The sequence below is a fragment of the Schistocerca gregaria genome, unplaced genomic scaffold (genome assembly GCF_023897955.1).
Source record: "Schistocerca gregaria isolate iqSchGreg1 unplaced genomic scaffold, iqSchGreg1.2 ptg000180l, whole genome shotgun sequence".
Lineage (NCBI taxonomy): Eukaryota > Metazoa > Arthropoda > Insecta > Orthoptera > Acrididae > Schistocerca > Schistocerca gregaria.
In genome coordinates, this window is record NW_026061730.1 from 11,905,713 (window position 1) to 11,920,646 (window position 14,934).

Below are 14,934 nucleotides of genomic sequence, written 5' to 3' on the forward strand. Positions count from 1 at the left end.
AATCGTTCGCTTGTATCTGCCTACACACCTCTGCCGGTTGGGAATTATTCCTCTTGCATGGCAAGGTGCGCATGTAGGTGTGTTAAAAATTCTGGAGGCGCTGGGTATCGATCCCAGTACCTCTCGCACACTAAGCGAGCGCTCTACCATCTGAGCTACGCCCACCCCCCCCCCGATAACTAGTAGTGCTACATACAGTCATATCAACGTCACAGACCCTCGCACTCCCATTATTCCGCAGACAAACACTACTCTCTACGAATCAGTGAGGGTGTCTTTCAGGTTTCGTGCATTCTGTATCGAATCGTAGTTGGCCACAATGAAAGTGGCACGCATAACGTCGAAAATAGAGTTCAGACACCGCTCTGAGTAAGACGAACGTGTTGTCCACCTCTAGACTTCAATGACGTTAAGCCGTGATACCTAAGACAGGTCTGCACTCGATAACAGCCGGTCCCCACACTTACATCTTGCTCTCCTTATGACAGTATACATCATATCAGTCTGTGACGCTGGTTTTGCAACTTCTTGCGTGCGTTTATGTTCGCCGCGACCAACACTTACCATGCACTGACCACAAAACATGGAGGAGCCGGGGCTTGAACCCGAGACCGTTCACACGCTAAGCGAACGATCTGCCAACTGAGCTACATCTACACACACGACCAAGCCTGGCTATTCTCCATTCTTTGCGACTCTGATGTGCACGGACACGATGGTTGGTTGGTTTGTAGCGGCGAAGGTACCAGAATACAAAGGCGCGGACACGTTCATATACACAAGAGTTCCAAGTAGTTTCGATGCTCTGGTATTACGAATGCAAATTCCGTCTGTTTTGAACGTCTTAAATTGAAAGGGCGGTCACAAATTGGTCCATTTCACTCCTTGTCCACAATCACACAGCACCTGAGGTAACAAGCACATCTCGAGCCCTATTGTGCTCTCCATTGTTCATGCCAACTCAGTGCCTCGCTCTTTGCTACTGTGTAAAACTCTTGTCGTCCAACTGCAAAACACTGGGACACAACAAGTTTCCGCGTCCCCATTGCACTGATCGTACTACGAAACGCTCCCCAAACTTGGCAATCACCCATGCAGATGACTTTTCCGACTTTACACGACGCTCACGCTAGTGACAGCCTTATTTATAGTTCGACGTCGCGCCAAAGCGAATGAGCACATTTCGCCTACGGCTTAGGCCGCTCTTCTAGTGTGGCTGCTCTGTGTCTGCAGGCAGCGAGGGGCTGCAAGCTTCCTGTGTTCGCACCTATATCACCTGTGCTTCCTTGTCAGAGACAGACTATCGCAAAACATACAACTCACTCCATGAATTGATTGCTACGGCATCTGTTATCAGCAGTCACAACCAGCAACACCAGTAGCAGCCGACTGCACGCAAAGAATGGGAACGTGCAGTGGGATTTACGTGAAATCGGCGCAATTGTGGATGCTAATCGTTCGCTTGTATCTGCCTACACACCTCTGCCGGTTGGGAATTATTCCTCTTGCATGGCAAGGTGCGCATGTAGGTGTGTTAAAAATTCTGGAGGCGCTGGGTATCGATCCCAGTACCTCTCGCACACTAAGCGAGCGCTCTACCATCTGAGCTACGCCCACCCCCCCGATAACTAGTAGTGCTACATACAGTCATATCAACGTCACAGACCCTCGCACTCCAATTATTCCGCAGACAAACACTACTCTCTACGAATCAGTGAGGGTGTCTTTCAGGTTTCGTGCATTCTGTATCGAATCGTAGTTGGCCACAATGAAAGTGGCACGCATAACGTCGAAAATAGAGTTCAGACACCGCTCTGAGTAAGACGAACGTGTTGTCCACCTCTAGACTTCAATGACGTTAAGCCGTGATACCTAAGACAGGTCTGCACTCGATAACAGCCGGTCCCCACACTTACATCTTGCTCTCCTTATGACAGTATACATCATATCAGTCTGTGACGCTGGTTTTGCAACTTCTTGCGTGCGTTTATGTTCGCCGCGACCAACACTTACCATGCACTGACCACAAAACATGGAGGAGCCGGGGCTTGAACCCGAGACCGTTCACACGCTAAGCGAACGATCTGCCAACTGAGCTACATCTACACACACGACCAAGCCTGGCTATTCTCCATTCTTTGCGACTCTGATGTGCACGGACACGATGGTTGGTTGGTTTGTAGCGGCGAAGGTACCAGAATACAAAGGCGCGGACACGTTCATATACACAAGAGTTCCAAGTAGTTTCGATGCTCTGGTATTACGAATGCAAATTCCGTCTGTTTTGAACGTCTTAAATTGAAAGGGCGGTCACAAATTGGTCCATTTCACTCCTTGTCCACAATCACACAGCACCTGAGGTAACAAGCACATCTCGAGCCCTATTGTGCTCTCCATTGTTCATGCCAACTCAGTGCCTCGCTCTTTGCTACTGTGTAAAACTCTTGTCGTCCAACTGCAAAACACTGGGACACAACAAGTTTCCGCGTCCCCATTGCACTGATCGTACTACGAAACGCTCCCCAAACTTGGCAATCACCCATGCAGATGACTTTTCCGACTTTACACGACGCTCACGCAACGCTCACGCTAGTGACAGCCTTATTTATAGTTCGACGTCGCGCCAAAGCGAATGAGCACATTTCGCCTACGGCTTAGGCCGCTCTTCTAGTGTGGCTGCTCTGTGTCTGCAGGCAGCGAGGGGCTGCAAGCTTCCTGTGTTCGCACCTATATCACCTGTGCTTCCTTGTCAGAGACAGACTATCGCAAAACATACAACTCACTCCATGAATTGATTGCTACGGCATCTGTTATCAGCAGTCACAACCAGCAACACCAGTAGCAGCCGACTGCACGCAAAGAATGGGAACGTGCAGTGGGATTTACGTGAAATCGGCGCAATTGTGGATGCTAATCGTTCGCTTGTATCTGCCTACACACCTCTGCCGGTTGGGAATTATTCCTCTTGCATGGCAAGGTGCGCATGTAGGTGTGTTAAAAATTCTGGAGGCGCTGGGTATCGATCCCAGTACCTCTCGCACACTAAGCGAGCGCTCTACCATCTGAGCTACGCCCACCCCCCCCCCGATAACTAGTAGTGCTACATACAGTCATATCAACGTCACAGACCCTCGCACTCCCATTATTCCGCAGACAAACACTACTCTCTACGAATCAGTGAGGGTGTCTTTCAGGTTTCGTGCATTCTGTATCGAATCGTAGTTGGCCACAATGAAAGTGGCACGCATAACGTCGAAAATAGAGTTCAGACACCGCTCTGAGTAAGACGAACGTGTTGTCCACCTCTAGACTTCAATGACGTTAAGCCGTGATACCTAAGACAGGTCTGCACTCGATAACAGCCGGTCCCCACACTTACATCTTGCTCTCCTTATGACAGTATACATCATATCAGTCTGTGACGCTGGTTTTGCAACTTCTTGCGTGCGTTTATGTTCGCCGCGACCAACACTTACCATGCACTGACCACAAAACATGGAGGAGCCGGGGCTTGAACCCGAGACCGTTCACACGCTAAGCGAACGATCTGCCAACTGAGCTACATCTACACACACGACCAAGCCTGGCTATTCTCCATTCTTTGCGACTCTGATGTGCACGGACACGATGGTTGGTTGGTTTGTAGCGGCGAAGGTACCAGAATACAAAGGCGCGGACACGTTCATATACACAAGAGTTCCAAGTAGTTTCGATGCTCTGGTATTACGAATGCAAATTCCGTCTGTTTTGAACGTCTTAAATTGAAAGGGCGGTCACAAATTGGTCCATTTCACTCCTTGTCCACAATCACACAGCACCTGAGGTAACAAGCACATCTCGAGCCCTATTGTGCTCTCCATTGTTCATGCCAACTCAGTGCCTCGCTCTTTGCTACTGTGTAAAACTCTTGTCGTCCAACTGCAAAACACTGGGACACAACAAGTTTCCGCGTCCCCATTGCACTGATCGTACTACGAAACGCTCCCCAAACTTGGCAATCACCCATGCAGATGACTTTTCCGACTTTACACGACGCTCACGCTAGTGACAGCCTTATTTATAGTTCGACGTCGCGCCAAAGCGAATGAGCACATTTCGCCTACGGCTTAGGCCGCTCTTCTAGTGTGGCTGCTCTGTGTCTGCAGGCAGCGAGGGGCTGCAAGCTTCCTGTGTTCGCACCTATATCACCTGTGCTTCCTTGTCAGAGACAGACTATCGCAAAACATACAACTCACTCCATGAATTGATTGCTACGGCATCTGTTATCAGCAGTCACAACCAGCAACACCAGTAGCAGCCGACTGCACGCAAAGAATGGGAACGTGCAGTGGGATTTACGTGAAATCGGCGCAATTGTGGATGCTAATCGTTCGCTTGTATCTGCCTACACACCTCTGCCGGTTGGGAATTATTCCTCTTGCATGGCAAGGTGCGCATGTAGGTGTGTTAAAAATTCTGGAGGCGCTGGGTATCGATCCCAGTACCTCTCGCACACTAAGCGAGCGCTCTACCATCTGAGCTACGCCCACCCCCCCGATAACTAGTAGTGCTACATACAGTCATATCAACGTCACAGACCCTCGCACTCCAATTATTCCGCAGACAAACACTACTCTCTACGAATCAGTGAGGGTGTCTTTCAGGTTTCGTGCATTCTGTATCGAATCGTAGTTGGCCACAATGAAAGTGGCACGCATAACGTCGAAAATAGAGTTCAGACACCGCTCTGAGTAAGACGAACGTGTTGTCCACCTCTAGACTTCAATGACGTTAAGCCGTGATACCTAAGACAGGTCTGCACTCGATAACAGCCGGTCCCCACACTTACATCTTGCTCTCCTTATGACAGTATACATCATATCAGTCTGTGACGCTGGTTTTGCAACTTCTTGCGTGCGTTTATGTTCGCCGCGACCAACACTTACCATGCACTGACCACAAAACATGGAGGAGCCGGGGCTTGAACCCGAGACCGTTCACACGCTAAGCGAACGATCTGCCAACTGAGCTACATCTACACACACGACCAAGCCTGGCTATTCTCCATTCTTTGCGACTCTGATGTGCACGGACACGATGGTTGGTTGGTTTGTAGCGGCGAAGGTACCAGAATACAAAGGCGCGGACACGTTCATATACACAAGAGTTCCAAGTAGTTTCGATGCTCTGGTATTACGAATGCAAATTCCGTCTGTTTTGAACGTCTTAAATTGAAAGGGCGGTCACAAATTGGTCCATTTCACTCCTTGTCCACAATCACACAGCACCTGAGGTAACAAGCACATCTCGAGCCCTATTGTGCTCTCCATTGTTCATGCCAACTCAGTGCCTCGCTCTTTGCTACTGTGTAAAACTCTTGTCGTCCAACTGCAAAACACTGGGACACAACAAGTTTCCGCGTCCCCATTGCACTGATCGTACTACGAAACGCTCCCCAAACTTGGCAATCACCCATGCAGATGACTTTTCCGACTTTACACGACGCTCACGCAACGCTCACGCTAGTGACAGCCTTATTTATAGTTCGACGTCGCGCCAAAGCGAATGAGCACATTTCGCCTACGGCTTAGGCCGCTCTTCTAGTGTGGCTGCTCTGTGTCTGCAGGCAGCGAGGGGCTGCAAGCTTCCTGTGTTCGCACCTATATCACCTGTGCTTCCTTGTCAGAGACAGACTATCGCAAAACATACAACTCACTCCATGAATTGATTGCTACGGCATCTGTTATCAGCAGTCACAACCAGCAACACCAGTAGCAGCCGACTGCACGCAAAGAATGGGAACGTGCAGTGGGATTTACGTGAAATCGGCGCAATTGTGGATGCTAATCGTTCGCTTGTATCTGCCTACACACCTCTGCCGGTTGGGAATTATTCCACTTGCATGGCAAGGTGCGCATGTAGGTGTGTTAAAAATTCTGGAGGCGCTGGGTATCGATCCCAGTACCTCTCGCACACTAAGCGAGCGCTCTACCATCTGAGCTACGCCCACCCCCCCCCCCCCCCCCGATAACTAGTAGTGCTACATACAGTCATATCAACGTCACAGACCCTCGCACTCCCATTATTCCGCAGACAAACACTACTCTCTACGAATCAGTGAGGGTGTCTTTCAGGTTTCGTGCATTCTGTATCGAATCGTAGTTGGCCACAATGAAAGTGGCACGCATAACGTCGAAAATAGAGTTCAGACACCGCTCTGAGTAAGACGAACGTGTTGTCCACCTCTAGACTTCAATGACGTTAAGCCGTGATACCTAAGACAGGTCTGCACTCGATAACAGCCGGTCCCCACACTTACATCTTGCTCTCCTTATGACAGTATACATCATATCAGTCTGTGACGCTGGTTTTGCAACTTCTTGCGTGCGTTTATGTTCGCCGCGACCAACACTTACCATGCACTGACCACAAAACATGGAGGAGCCGGGGCTTGAACCCGAGACCGTTCACACGCTAAGCGAACGATCTGCCAACTGAGCTACATCTACACACACGACCAAGCCTGGCTATTCTCCATTCTTTGCGACTCTGATGTGCACGGACACGATGGTTGGTTGGTTTGTAGCGGCGAAGGTACCAGAATACAAAGGCGCGGACACGTTCATATACACAAGAGTTCCAAGTAGTTTCGATGCTCTGGTATTACGAATGCAAATTCCGTCTGTTTTGAACGTCTTAAATTGAAAGGGCGGTCACAAATTGGTCCATTTCACTCCTTGTCCACAATCACACAGCACCTGAGGTAACAAGCACATCTCGAGCCCTATTGTGCTCTCCATTGTTCATGCCAACTCAGTGCCTCGCTCTTTGCTACTGTGTAAAACTCTTGTCGTCCAACTGCAAAACACTGGGACACAACAAGTTTCCGCGTCCCCATTGCACTGATCGTACTACGAAACGCTCCCCAAACTTGGCAATCACCCATGCAGATGACTTTTCCGACTTTACACGACGCTCACGGAACGCTCACGCTAGTGACAGCCTTATTTATAGTTCGACGTCGCGCCAAAGCGAATGAGCACATTTCGCCTACGGCTTAGGCCGCTCTTCTAGTGTGGCTGCTCTGTGTCTGCAGGCAGCGAGGGGCTGCAAGCTTCCTGTGTTCGCACCTATATCACCTGTGCTTCCTTGTCAGAGACAGACTATCGCAAAACATACAACTCACTCCATGAATTGATTGCTACGGCATCTGTTATCAGCAGTCACAACCAGCAACACCAGTAGCAGCCGACTGCACGCAAAGAATGGGAACGTGCAGTGGGATTTACGTGAAATCGGCGCAATTGTGGATGCTAATCGTTCGCTTGTATCTGCCTACACACCTCTGCCGGTTGGGAATTATTCCTCTTGCATGGCAAGGTGCGCATGTAGGTGTGTTAAAAATTCTGGAGGCGCTGGGTATCGATCCCAGTACCTCTCGCACACTAAGCGAGCGCTCTACCATCTGAGCTACGCCCACCCCCCCCGATAACTAGTAGTGCTACATACAGTCATATCAACGTCACAGACCCTCGCACTCCCATTATTCCGCAGACAAACACTACTCTCTACGAATCAGTGAGGGTGTCTTTCAGGTTTCGTGAATTCTGTATCGAATCGTAGTTGGCCACAATGAAAGTGGCACGCATAACGTCGAAAATAGAGTTCAGACACCGCTCTGAGTAAGACGAACGTGTTGTCCACCTCTAGACTTCAATGACGTTAAGCCGTGATACCTAAGACAGGTCTGCACTCGATAACAGCCGGTCCCCACACTTACATCTTGCTCTCCTTATGACAGTATACATCATATCAGTCTGTGACGCTGGTTTTGCAACTTCTTGCGTGCGTTTATGTTCGCCGCGACCAACACTTACCATGCACTGACCACAAAACATGGAGGAGCCGGGGCTTGAACCCGAGACCGTTCACACGCTAAGCGAACGATCTGCCAACTGAGCTACATCTACACACACGACCAAGCCTGGCTATTCTCCATTCTTTGCGACTCTGATGTGCACGGACACGATGGTTGGTTGGTTTGTAGCGGCGAAGGTACCAGAATACAAAGGCGCGGACACGTTCATATACACAAGAGTTCCAAGTAGTTTCGATGCTCTGGTATTACGAATGCAAATTCCGTCTGTTTTGAACGTCTTAAATTGAAAGGGCGGTCACAAATTGGTCCATTTCACTCCTTGTCCACAATCACACAGCACCTGAGGTAACAAGCACATCTCGAGCCCTATTGTGCTCTCCATTGTTCATGCCAACTCAGTGCCTCGCTCTTTGCTACTGTGTAAAACTCTTGTCGTCCAACTGCAAAACACTGGGACACAACAAGTTTCCGCGTCCCCATTGCACTGATCGTACTACGAAACGCTCCCCAAACTTGGCAATCACCCATGCAGATGACTTTTCCGACTTTACACGACGCTCACGCAACGCTCACGCTAGTGACAGCCTTATTTATAGTTCGACGTCGCGCCAAAGCGAATGAGCACATTTCGCCTACGGCTTAGGCCGCTCTTCTAGTGTGGCTGCTCTGTGTCTGCAGGCAGCGAGGGGCTGCAAGCTTCCTGTGTTCGCACCTATATCACCTGTGCTTCCTTGTCAGAGACAGACTATCGCAAAACATACAACTCACTCCATGAATTGATTGCTACGGCATCTGTTATCAGCAGTCACAACCAGCAACACCAGTAGCAGCCGACTGCACGCAAAGAATGGGAACGTGCAGTGGGATTTACGTGAAATCGGCGCAATTGTGGATGCTAATCGTTCGCTTGTATCTGCCTACACACCTCTGCCGGTTGGGAATTATTCCACTTGCATGGCAAGGTGCGCATGTAGGTGTGTTAAAAATTCTGGAGGCGCTGGGTATCGATCCCAGTACCTCTCGCACACTAAGCGAGCGCTCTACCATCTGAGCTACGCCCACCCCCCCCGATAACTAGTAGTGCTACATACAGTCATATCAACGTCACAGACCCTCGCACTCCCATTATTCCGCAGACAAACACTACTCTCTACGAATCAGTGAGGGTGTCTTTCAGGTTTCGTGCATTCTGTATCGAATCGTAGTTGGCCACAATGAAAGTGGCACGCATAACGTCGAAAATAGAGTTCAGACACCGCTCTGAGTAAGACGAACGTGTTGTCCACCTCTAGACTTCAATGACGTTAAGCCGTGATACCTAAGACAGGTCTGCACTCGATAACAGCCGGTCCCCACACTTACATCTTGCTCTCCTTATGACAGTATACATCATATCAGTCTGTGACGCTGGTTTTGCAACTTCTTGCGTGCGTTTATGTTCGCCGCGACCAACACTTACCATGCACTGACCACAAAACATGGAGGAGCCGGGGCTTGAACCCGAGACCGTTCACACGCTAAGCGAACGATCTGCCAACTGAGCTACATCTACACACACGACCAAGCCTGGCTATTCTCCATTCTTTGCGACTCTGATGTGCACGGACACGATGGTTGGTTGGTTTGTAGCGGCGAAGGTACCAGAATACAAAGGCGCGGACACGTTCATATACACAAGAGTTCCAAGTAGTTTCGATGCTCTGGTATTACGAATGCAAATTCCGTCTGTTTTGAACGTCTTAAATTGAAAGGGCGGTCACAAATTGGTCCATTTCACTCCTTGTCCACAATCACACAGCACCTGAGGTAACAAGCACATCTCGAGCCCTATTGTGCTCTCCATTGTTCATGCCAACTCAGTGCCTCGCTCTTTGCTACTGTGTAAAACTCTTGTCGTCCAACTGCAAAACACTGGGACACAACAAGTTTCCGCGTCCCCATTGCACTGATCGTACTACGAAACGCTCCCCAAACTTGGCAATCACCCATGCAGATGACTTTTCCGACTTTACACGACGCTCACGCTAGTGACAGCCTTATTTATAGTTCGACGTCGCGCCAAAGCGAATGAGCACATTTCGCCTACGGCTTAGGCCGCTCTTCTAGTGTGGCTGCTCTGTGTCTGCAGGCAGCGAGGGGCTGCAAGCTTCCTGTGTTCGCACCTATATCACCTGTGCTTCCTTGTCAGAGACAGACTATCGCAAAACATACAACTCACTCCATGAATTGATTGCTACGGCATCTGTTATCAGCAGTCACAACCAGCAACACCAGTAGCAGCCGACTGCACGCAAAGAATGGGAACGTGCAGTGGGATTTACGTGAAATCGGCGCAATTGTGGATGCTAATCGTTCGCTTGTATCTGCCTACACACCTCTGCCGGTTGGGAATTATTCCTCTTGCATGGCAAGGTGCGCATGTAGGTGTGTTAAAAATTCTGGAGGCGCTGGGTATCGATCCCAGTACCTCTCGCACACTAAGCGAGCGCTCTACCATCTGAGCTACGCCCACCCCCCCGATAACTAGTAGTGCTACATACAGTCATATCAACGTCACAGACCCTCGCACTCCCATTATTCCGCAGACAAACACTACTCTCTATAAATCAGTGAGGGTGTCTTTCAGGTTTCGTGCATTCTGTATCGAATCGTAGTTGGCCACAATGAAAGTGGCACGCATAACGTCGAAAATAGAGTTCAGACACCGCTCTGAGTAAGACGAACGTGTTGTCCACCTCTAGACTTCAATGACGTTAAGCCGTGATACCTAAGACAGGTCTGCACTCGATAACAGCCGGTCCCCACACTTACATCTTGCTCTCCTTATGACAGTATACATCATATCAGTCTGTGACGCTGGTTTTGCAACTTCTTGCGTGCGTTTATGTTCGCCGCGACCAACACTTACCATGCACTGACCACAAAACATGGAGGAGCCGGGGCTTGAACCCGAGACCGTTCACACGCTAAGCGAACGATCTGCCAACTGAGCTACATCTACACACACGACCAAGCCTGGCTATTCTCCATTCTTTGCGACTCTGATGTGCACGGACACGATGGTTGGTTGGTTTGTAGCGGCGAAGGTACCAGAATACAAAGGCGCGGACACGTTCATATACACAAGAGTTCCAAGTAGTTTCGATGCTCTGGTATTACGAATGCAAATTCCGTCTGTTTTGAACGTCTTAAATTGAAAGGGCGGTCACAAATTGGTCCATTTCACTCCTTGTCCACAATCACACAGCACCTGAGGTAACAAGCACATCTCGAGCCCTATTGTGCTCTCCATTGTTCATGCCAACTCAGTGCCTCGCTCTTTGCTACTGTGTAAAACTCTTGTCGTCCAACTGCAAAACACTGGGACACAACAAGTTTCCGCGTCCCCATTGCACTGATCGTACTACGAAACGCTCCCCAAACTTGGCAATCACCCATGCAGATGACTTTTCCGACTTTACACGACGCTCACGCTAGTGACAGCCTTATTTATAGTTCGACGTCGCGCCAAAGCGAATGAGCACATTTCGCCTACGGCTTAGGCCGCTCTTCTAGTGTGGCTGCTCTGTGTCTGCAGGCAGCGAGGGGCTGCAAGCTTCCTGTGTTCGCACCTATATCACCTGTGCTTCCTTGTCAGAGACAGACTATCGCAAAACATACAACTCACTCCATGAATTGATTGCTACGGCATCTGTTATCAGCAGTCACAACCAGCAACACCAGTAGCAGCCGACTGCACGCAAAGAATGGGAACGTGCAGTGGGATTTACGTGAAATCGGCGCAATTGTGGATGCTAATCGTTCGCTTGTATCTGCCTACACACCTCTGCCGGTTGGGAATTATTCCTCTTGCATGGCAAGGTGCGCATGTAGGTGTGTTAAAAATTCTGGAGGCGCTGGGTATCGATCCCAGTACCTCTCGCACACTAAGCGAGCGCTCTACCATCTGAGCTACGCCCACCCCCCCCCCCGATAACTAGTAGTGCTACATACAGTCATATCAACGTCACAGACCCTCGCACTCCCATTATTCCGCAGACAAACACTACTCTCTACGAATCAGTGAGGGTGTCTTTCAGGTTTCGTGCATTCTGTATCGAATCGTAGTTGGCCACAATGAAAGTGGCACGCATAACGTCGAAAATAGAGTTCAGACACCGCTCTGAGTAAGACGAACGTGTTGTCCACCTCTAGACTTCAATGACGTTAAGCCGTGATACCTAAGACAGGTCTGCACTCGATAACAGCCGGTCCCCACACTTACATCTTGCTCTCCTTATGACAGTATACATCATATCAGTCTGTGACGCTGGTTTTGCAACTTCTTGCGTGCGTTTATGTTCGCCGCGACCAACACTTACCATGCACTGACCACAAAACATGGAGGAGCCGGGGCTTGAACCCGAGACCGTTCACACGCTAAGCGAACGATCTGCCAACTGAGCTACATCTACACACACGACCAAGCCTGGCTATTCTCCATTCTTTGCGACTCTGATGTGCACGGACACGATGGTTGGTTGGTTTGTAGCGGCGAAGGTACCAGAATACAAAGGCGCGGACACGTTCATATACACAAGAGTTCCAAGTAGTTTCGATGCTCTGGTATTACGAATGCAAATTCCGTCTGTTTTGAACGTCTTAAATTGAAAGGGCGGTCACAAATTGGTCCATTTCACTCCTTGTCCACAATCACACAGCACCTGAGGTAACAAGCACATCTCGAGCCCTATTGTGCTCTCCATTGTTCATGCCAACTCAGTGCCTCGCTCTTTGCTACTGTGTAAAACTCTTGTCGTCCAACTGCAAAACACTGGGACACAACAAGTTTCCGCGTCCCCATTGCACTGATCGTACTACGAAACGCTCCCCAAACTTGGCAATCACCCATGCAGATGACTTTTCCGACTTTACACGACGCTCACGCTAGTGACAGCCTTATTTATAGTTCGACGTCGCGCCAAAGCGAATGAGCACATTTCGCCTACGGCTTAGGCCGCTCTTCTAGTGTGGCTGCTCTGTGTCTGCAGGCAGCGAGGGGCTGCAAGCTTCCTGTGTTCGCACCTATATCACCTGTGCTTCCTTGTCAGAGACAGACTATCGCAAAACATACAACTCACTCCATGAATTGATTGCTACGGCATCTGTTATCAGCAGTCACAACCAGCAACACCAGTAGCAGCCGACTGCACGCAAAGAATGGGAACGTGCAGTGGGATTTACGTGAAATCGGCGCAATTGTGGATGCTAATCGTTCGCTTGTATCTGCCTACACACCTCTGCCGGTTGGGAATTATTCCTCTTGCATGGCAAGGTGCGCATGTAGGTGTGTTAAAAATTCTGGAGGCGCTGGGTATCGATCCCAGTACCTCTCGCACACTAAGCGAGCGCTCTACCATCTGAGCTACGCCCACCCCCCCCCCCGATAACTAGTAGTGCTACATACAGTCATATCAACGTCACAGACCCTCGCACTCCCATTATTCCGCAGACAAACACTACTCTCTACGAATCAGTGAGGGTGTCTTTCAGGTTTCGTGCATTCTGTATCGAATCGTAGTTGGCCACAATGAAAGTGGCACGCATAACGTCGAAAATAGAGTTCAGACACCGCTCTGAGTAAGACGAACGTGTTGTCCACCTCTAGACTTCAATGACGTTAAGCCGTGATACCTAAGACAGGTCTGCACTCGATAACAGCCGGTCCCCACACTTACATCTTGCTCTCCTTATGACAGTATACATCATATCAGTCTGTGACGCTGGTTTTGCAACTTCTTGCGTGCGTTTATGTTCGCCGCGACCAACACTTACCATGCACTGACCACAAAACATGGAGGAGCCGGGGCTTGAACCCGAGACCGTTCACACGCTAAGCGAACGATCTGCCAACTGAGCTACATCTACACACACGACCAAGCCTGGCTATTCTCCATTCTTTGCGACTCTGATGTGCACGGACACGATGGTTGGTTGGTTTGTAGCGGCGAAGGTACCAGAATACAAAGGCGCGGACACGTTCATATACACAAGAGTTCCAAGTAGTTTCGATGCTCTGGTATTACGAATGCAAATTCCGTCTGTTTTGAACGTCTTAAATTGAAAGGGCGGTCACAAATTGGTCCATTTCACTCCTTGTCCACAATCACACAGCACCTGAGGTAACAAGCACATCTCGAGCCCTATTGTGCTCTCCATTGTTCATGCCAACTCAGTGCCTCGCTCTTTGCTACTGTGTAAAACTCTTGTCGTCCAACTGCAAAACACTGGGACACAACAAGTTTCCGCGTCCCCATTGCACTGATCGTACTACGAAACGCTCCCCAAACTTGGCAATCACCCATGCAGATGACTTTTCCGACTTTACACGACGCTCACGCTAGTGACAGCCTTATTTATAGTTCGACGTCGCGCCAAAGCGAATGAGCACATTTCGCCTACGGCTTAGGCCGCTCTTCTAGTGTGGCTGCTCTGTGTCTGCAGGCAGCGAGGGGCTGCAAGCTTCCTGTGTTCGCACCTATATCACCTGTGCTTCCTTGTCAGAGACAGACTATCGCAAAACATACAACTCACTCCATGAATTGATAGCTACGGCATCTGTTATCAGCAGTCACAACCAGCAACACCAGTAGCAGCCGACTGCACGCAAAGAATGGGAACGTGCAGTGGGATTTACGTGAAATCGGCGCAATTGTGGATGCTAATCGTTCGCTTGTATCTGCCTACACACCTCTGCCGGTTGGGAATTATTCCTCTTGCATGGCAAGGTGCGCATGTAGGTGTGTTAAAAATTCTGGAGGCGCTGGGTATCGATCCCAGTACCTCTCGCACACTAAGCGAGCGCTCTACCATCTGAGCTACGCCCACCCCCCCCGATAACTAGTAGTGCTACATACAGTCATAACAACGTCACAGACCCTCGCACTCCCATTATTCCGCAGACAAACACTACTCTCTACGAATCAGTGAGGGTGTCTTTCAGGTTTCGTGCATTCTGTATCGAATCGTAGTTGGCCACAATGAAAGTGGCACGCATAACGTCGAAAATAGAGTTCAGACACCGCTCTGAGTAAGAC

At 49.7% G+C, this 14,934-nt stretch overlaps 11 non-coding genes across 11 annotated transcripts; all 11 read right to left on the reverse strand.

Moving 5' to 3' along the window:
* Positions 1-92: 92 nt before the first annotated feature.
* On the reverse strand, positions 93-166 carry Trnat-agu (transfer RNA threonine (anticodon AGU)). Its single transcript has one exon. It is a non-coding gene; the product is annotated as a tRNA-Thr (tRNA).
* Positions 167-1,544: 1,378 nt separating this feature from the next.
* Positions 1,545-1,618, reverse strand: Trnat-agu (transfer RNA threonine (anticodon AGU)). The gene has a single exon. It is a non-coding gene; the product is annotated as a tRNA-Thr (tRNA).
* A 1,386-nt stretch (positions 1,619-3,004) lies between these two features.
* Positions 3,005-3,078, reverse strand: Trnat-agu (transfer RNA threonine (anticodon AGU)). The gene has a single exon. It is a non-coding gene; the product is annotated as a tRNA-Thr (tRNA).
* A 1,378-nt stretch (positions 3,079-4,456) lies between these two features.
* Positions 4,457-4,530, reverse strand: Trnat-agu (transfer RNA threonine (anticodon AGU)). The gene has a single exon. It is a non-coding gene; the product is annotated as a tRNA-Thr (tRNA).
* Positions 4,531-5,916: 1,386 nt separating this feature from the next.
* Positions 5,917-5,990, reverse strand: Trnat-agu (transfer RNA threonine (anticodon AGU)). The gene has a single exon. It is a non-coding gene; the product is annotated as a tRNA-Thr (tRNA).
* Positions 5,991-7,386: 1,396 nt separating this feature from the next.
* Positions 7,387-7,460, reverse strand: Trnat-agu (transfer RNA threonine (anticodon AGU)). Its single transcript has one exon. It is a non-coding gene; the product is annotated as a tRNA-Thr (tRNA).
* A 1,387-nt stretch (positions 7,461-8,847) lies between these two features.
* On the reverse strand, positions 8,848-8,921 carry Trnat-agu (transfer RNA threonine (anticodon AGU)). Its single transcript has one exon. It is a non-coding gene; the product is annotated as a tRNA-Thr (tRNA).
* A 1,376-nt stretch (positions 8,922-10,297) lies between these two features.
* Trnat-agu (transfer RNA threonine (anticodon AGU)) lies at positions 10,298-10,371 on the reverse strand. Its single transcript has one exon. It is a non-coding gene; the product is annotated as a tRNA-Thr (tRNA).
* Positions 10,372-11,746: 1,375 nt separating this feature from the next.
* Trnat-agu (transfer RNA threonine (anticodon AGU)) lies at positions 11,747-11,820 on the reverse strand. Its single transcript has one exon. It is a non-coding gene; the product is annotated as a tRNA-Thr (tRNA).
* Positions 11,821-13,199: 1,379 nt separating this feature from the next.
* Positions 13,200-13,273, reverse strand: Trnat-agu (transfer RNA threonine (anticodon AGU)). The gene has a single exon. It is a non-coding gene; the product is annotated as a tRNA-Thr (tRNA).
* Positions 13,274-14,652: 1,379 nt separating this feature from the next.
* Trnat-agu (transfer RNA threonine (anticodon AGU)) lies at positions 14,653-14,726 on the reverse strand. The gene has a single exon. It is a non-coding gene; the product is annotated as a tRNA-Thr (tRNA).
* Positions 14,727-14,934: the final 208 nt, after the last annotated feature.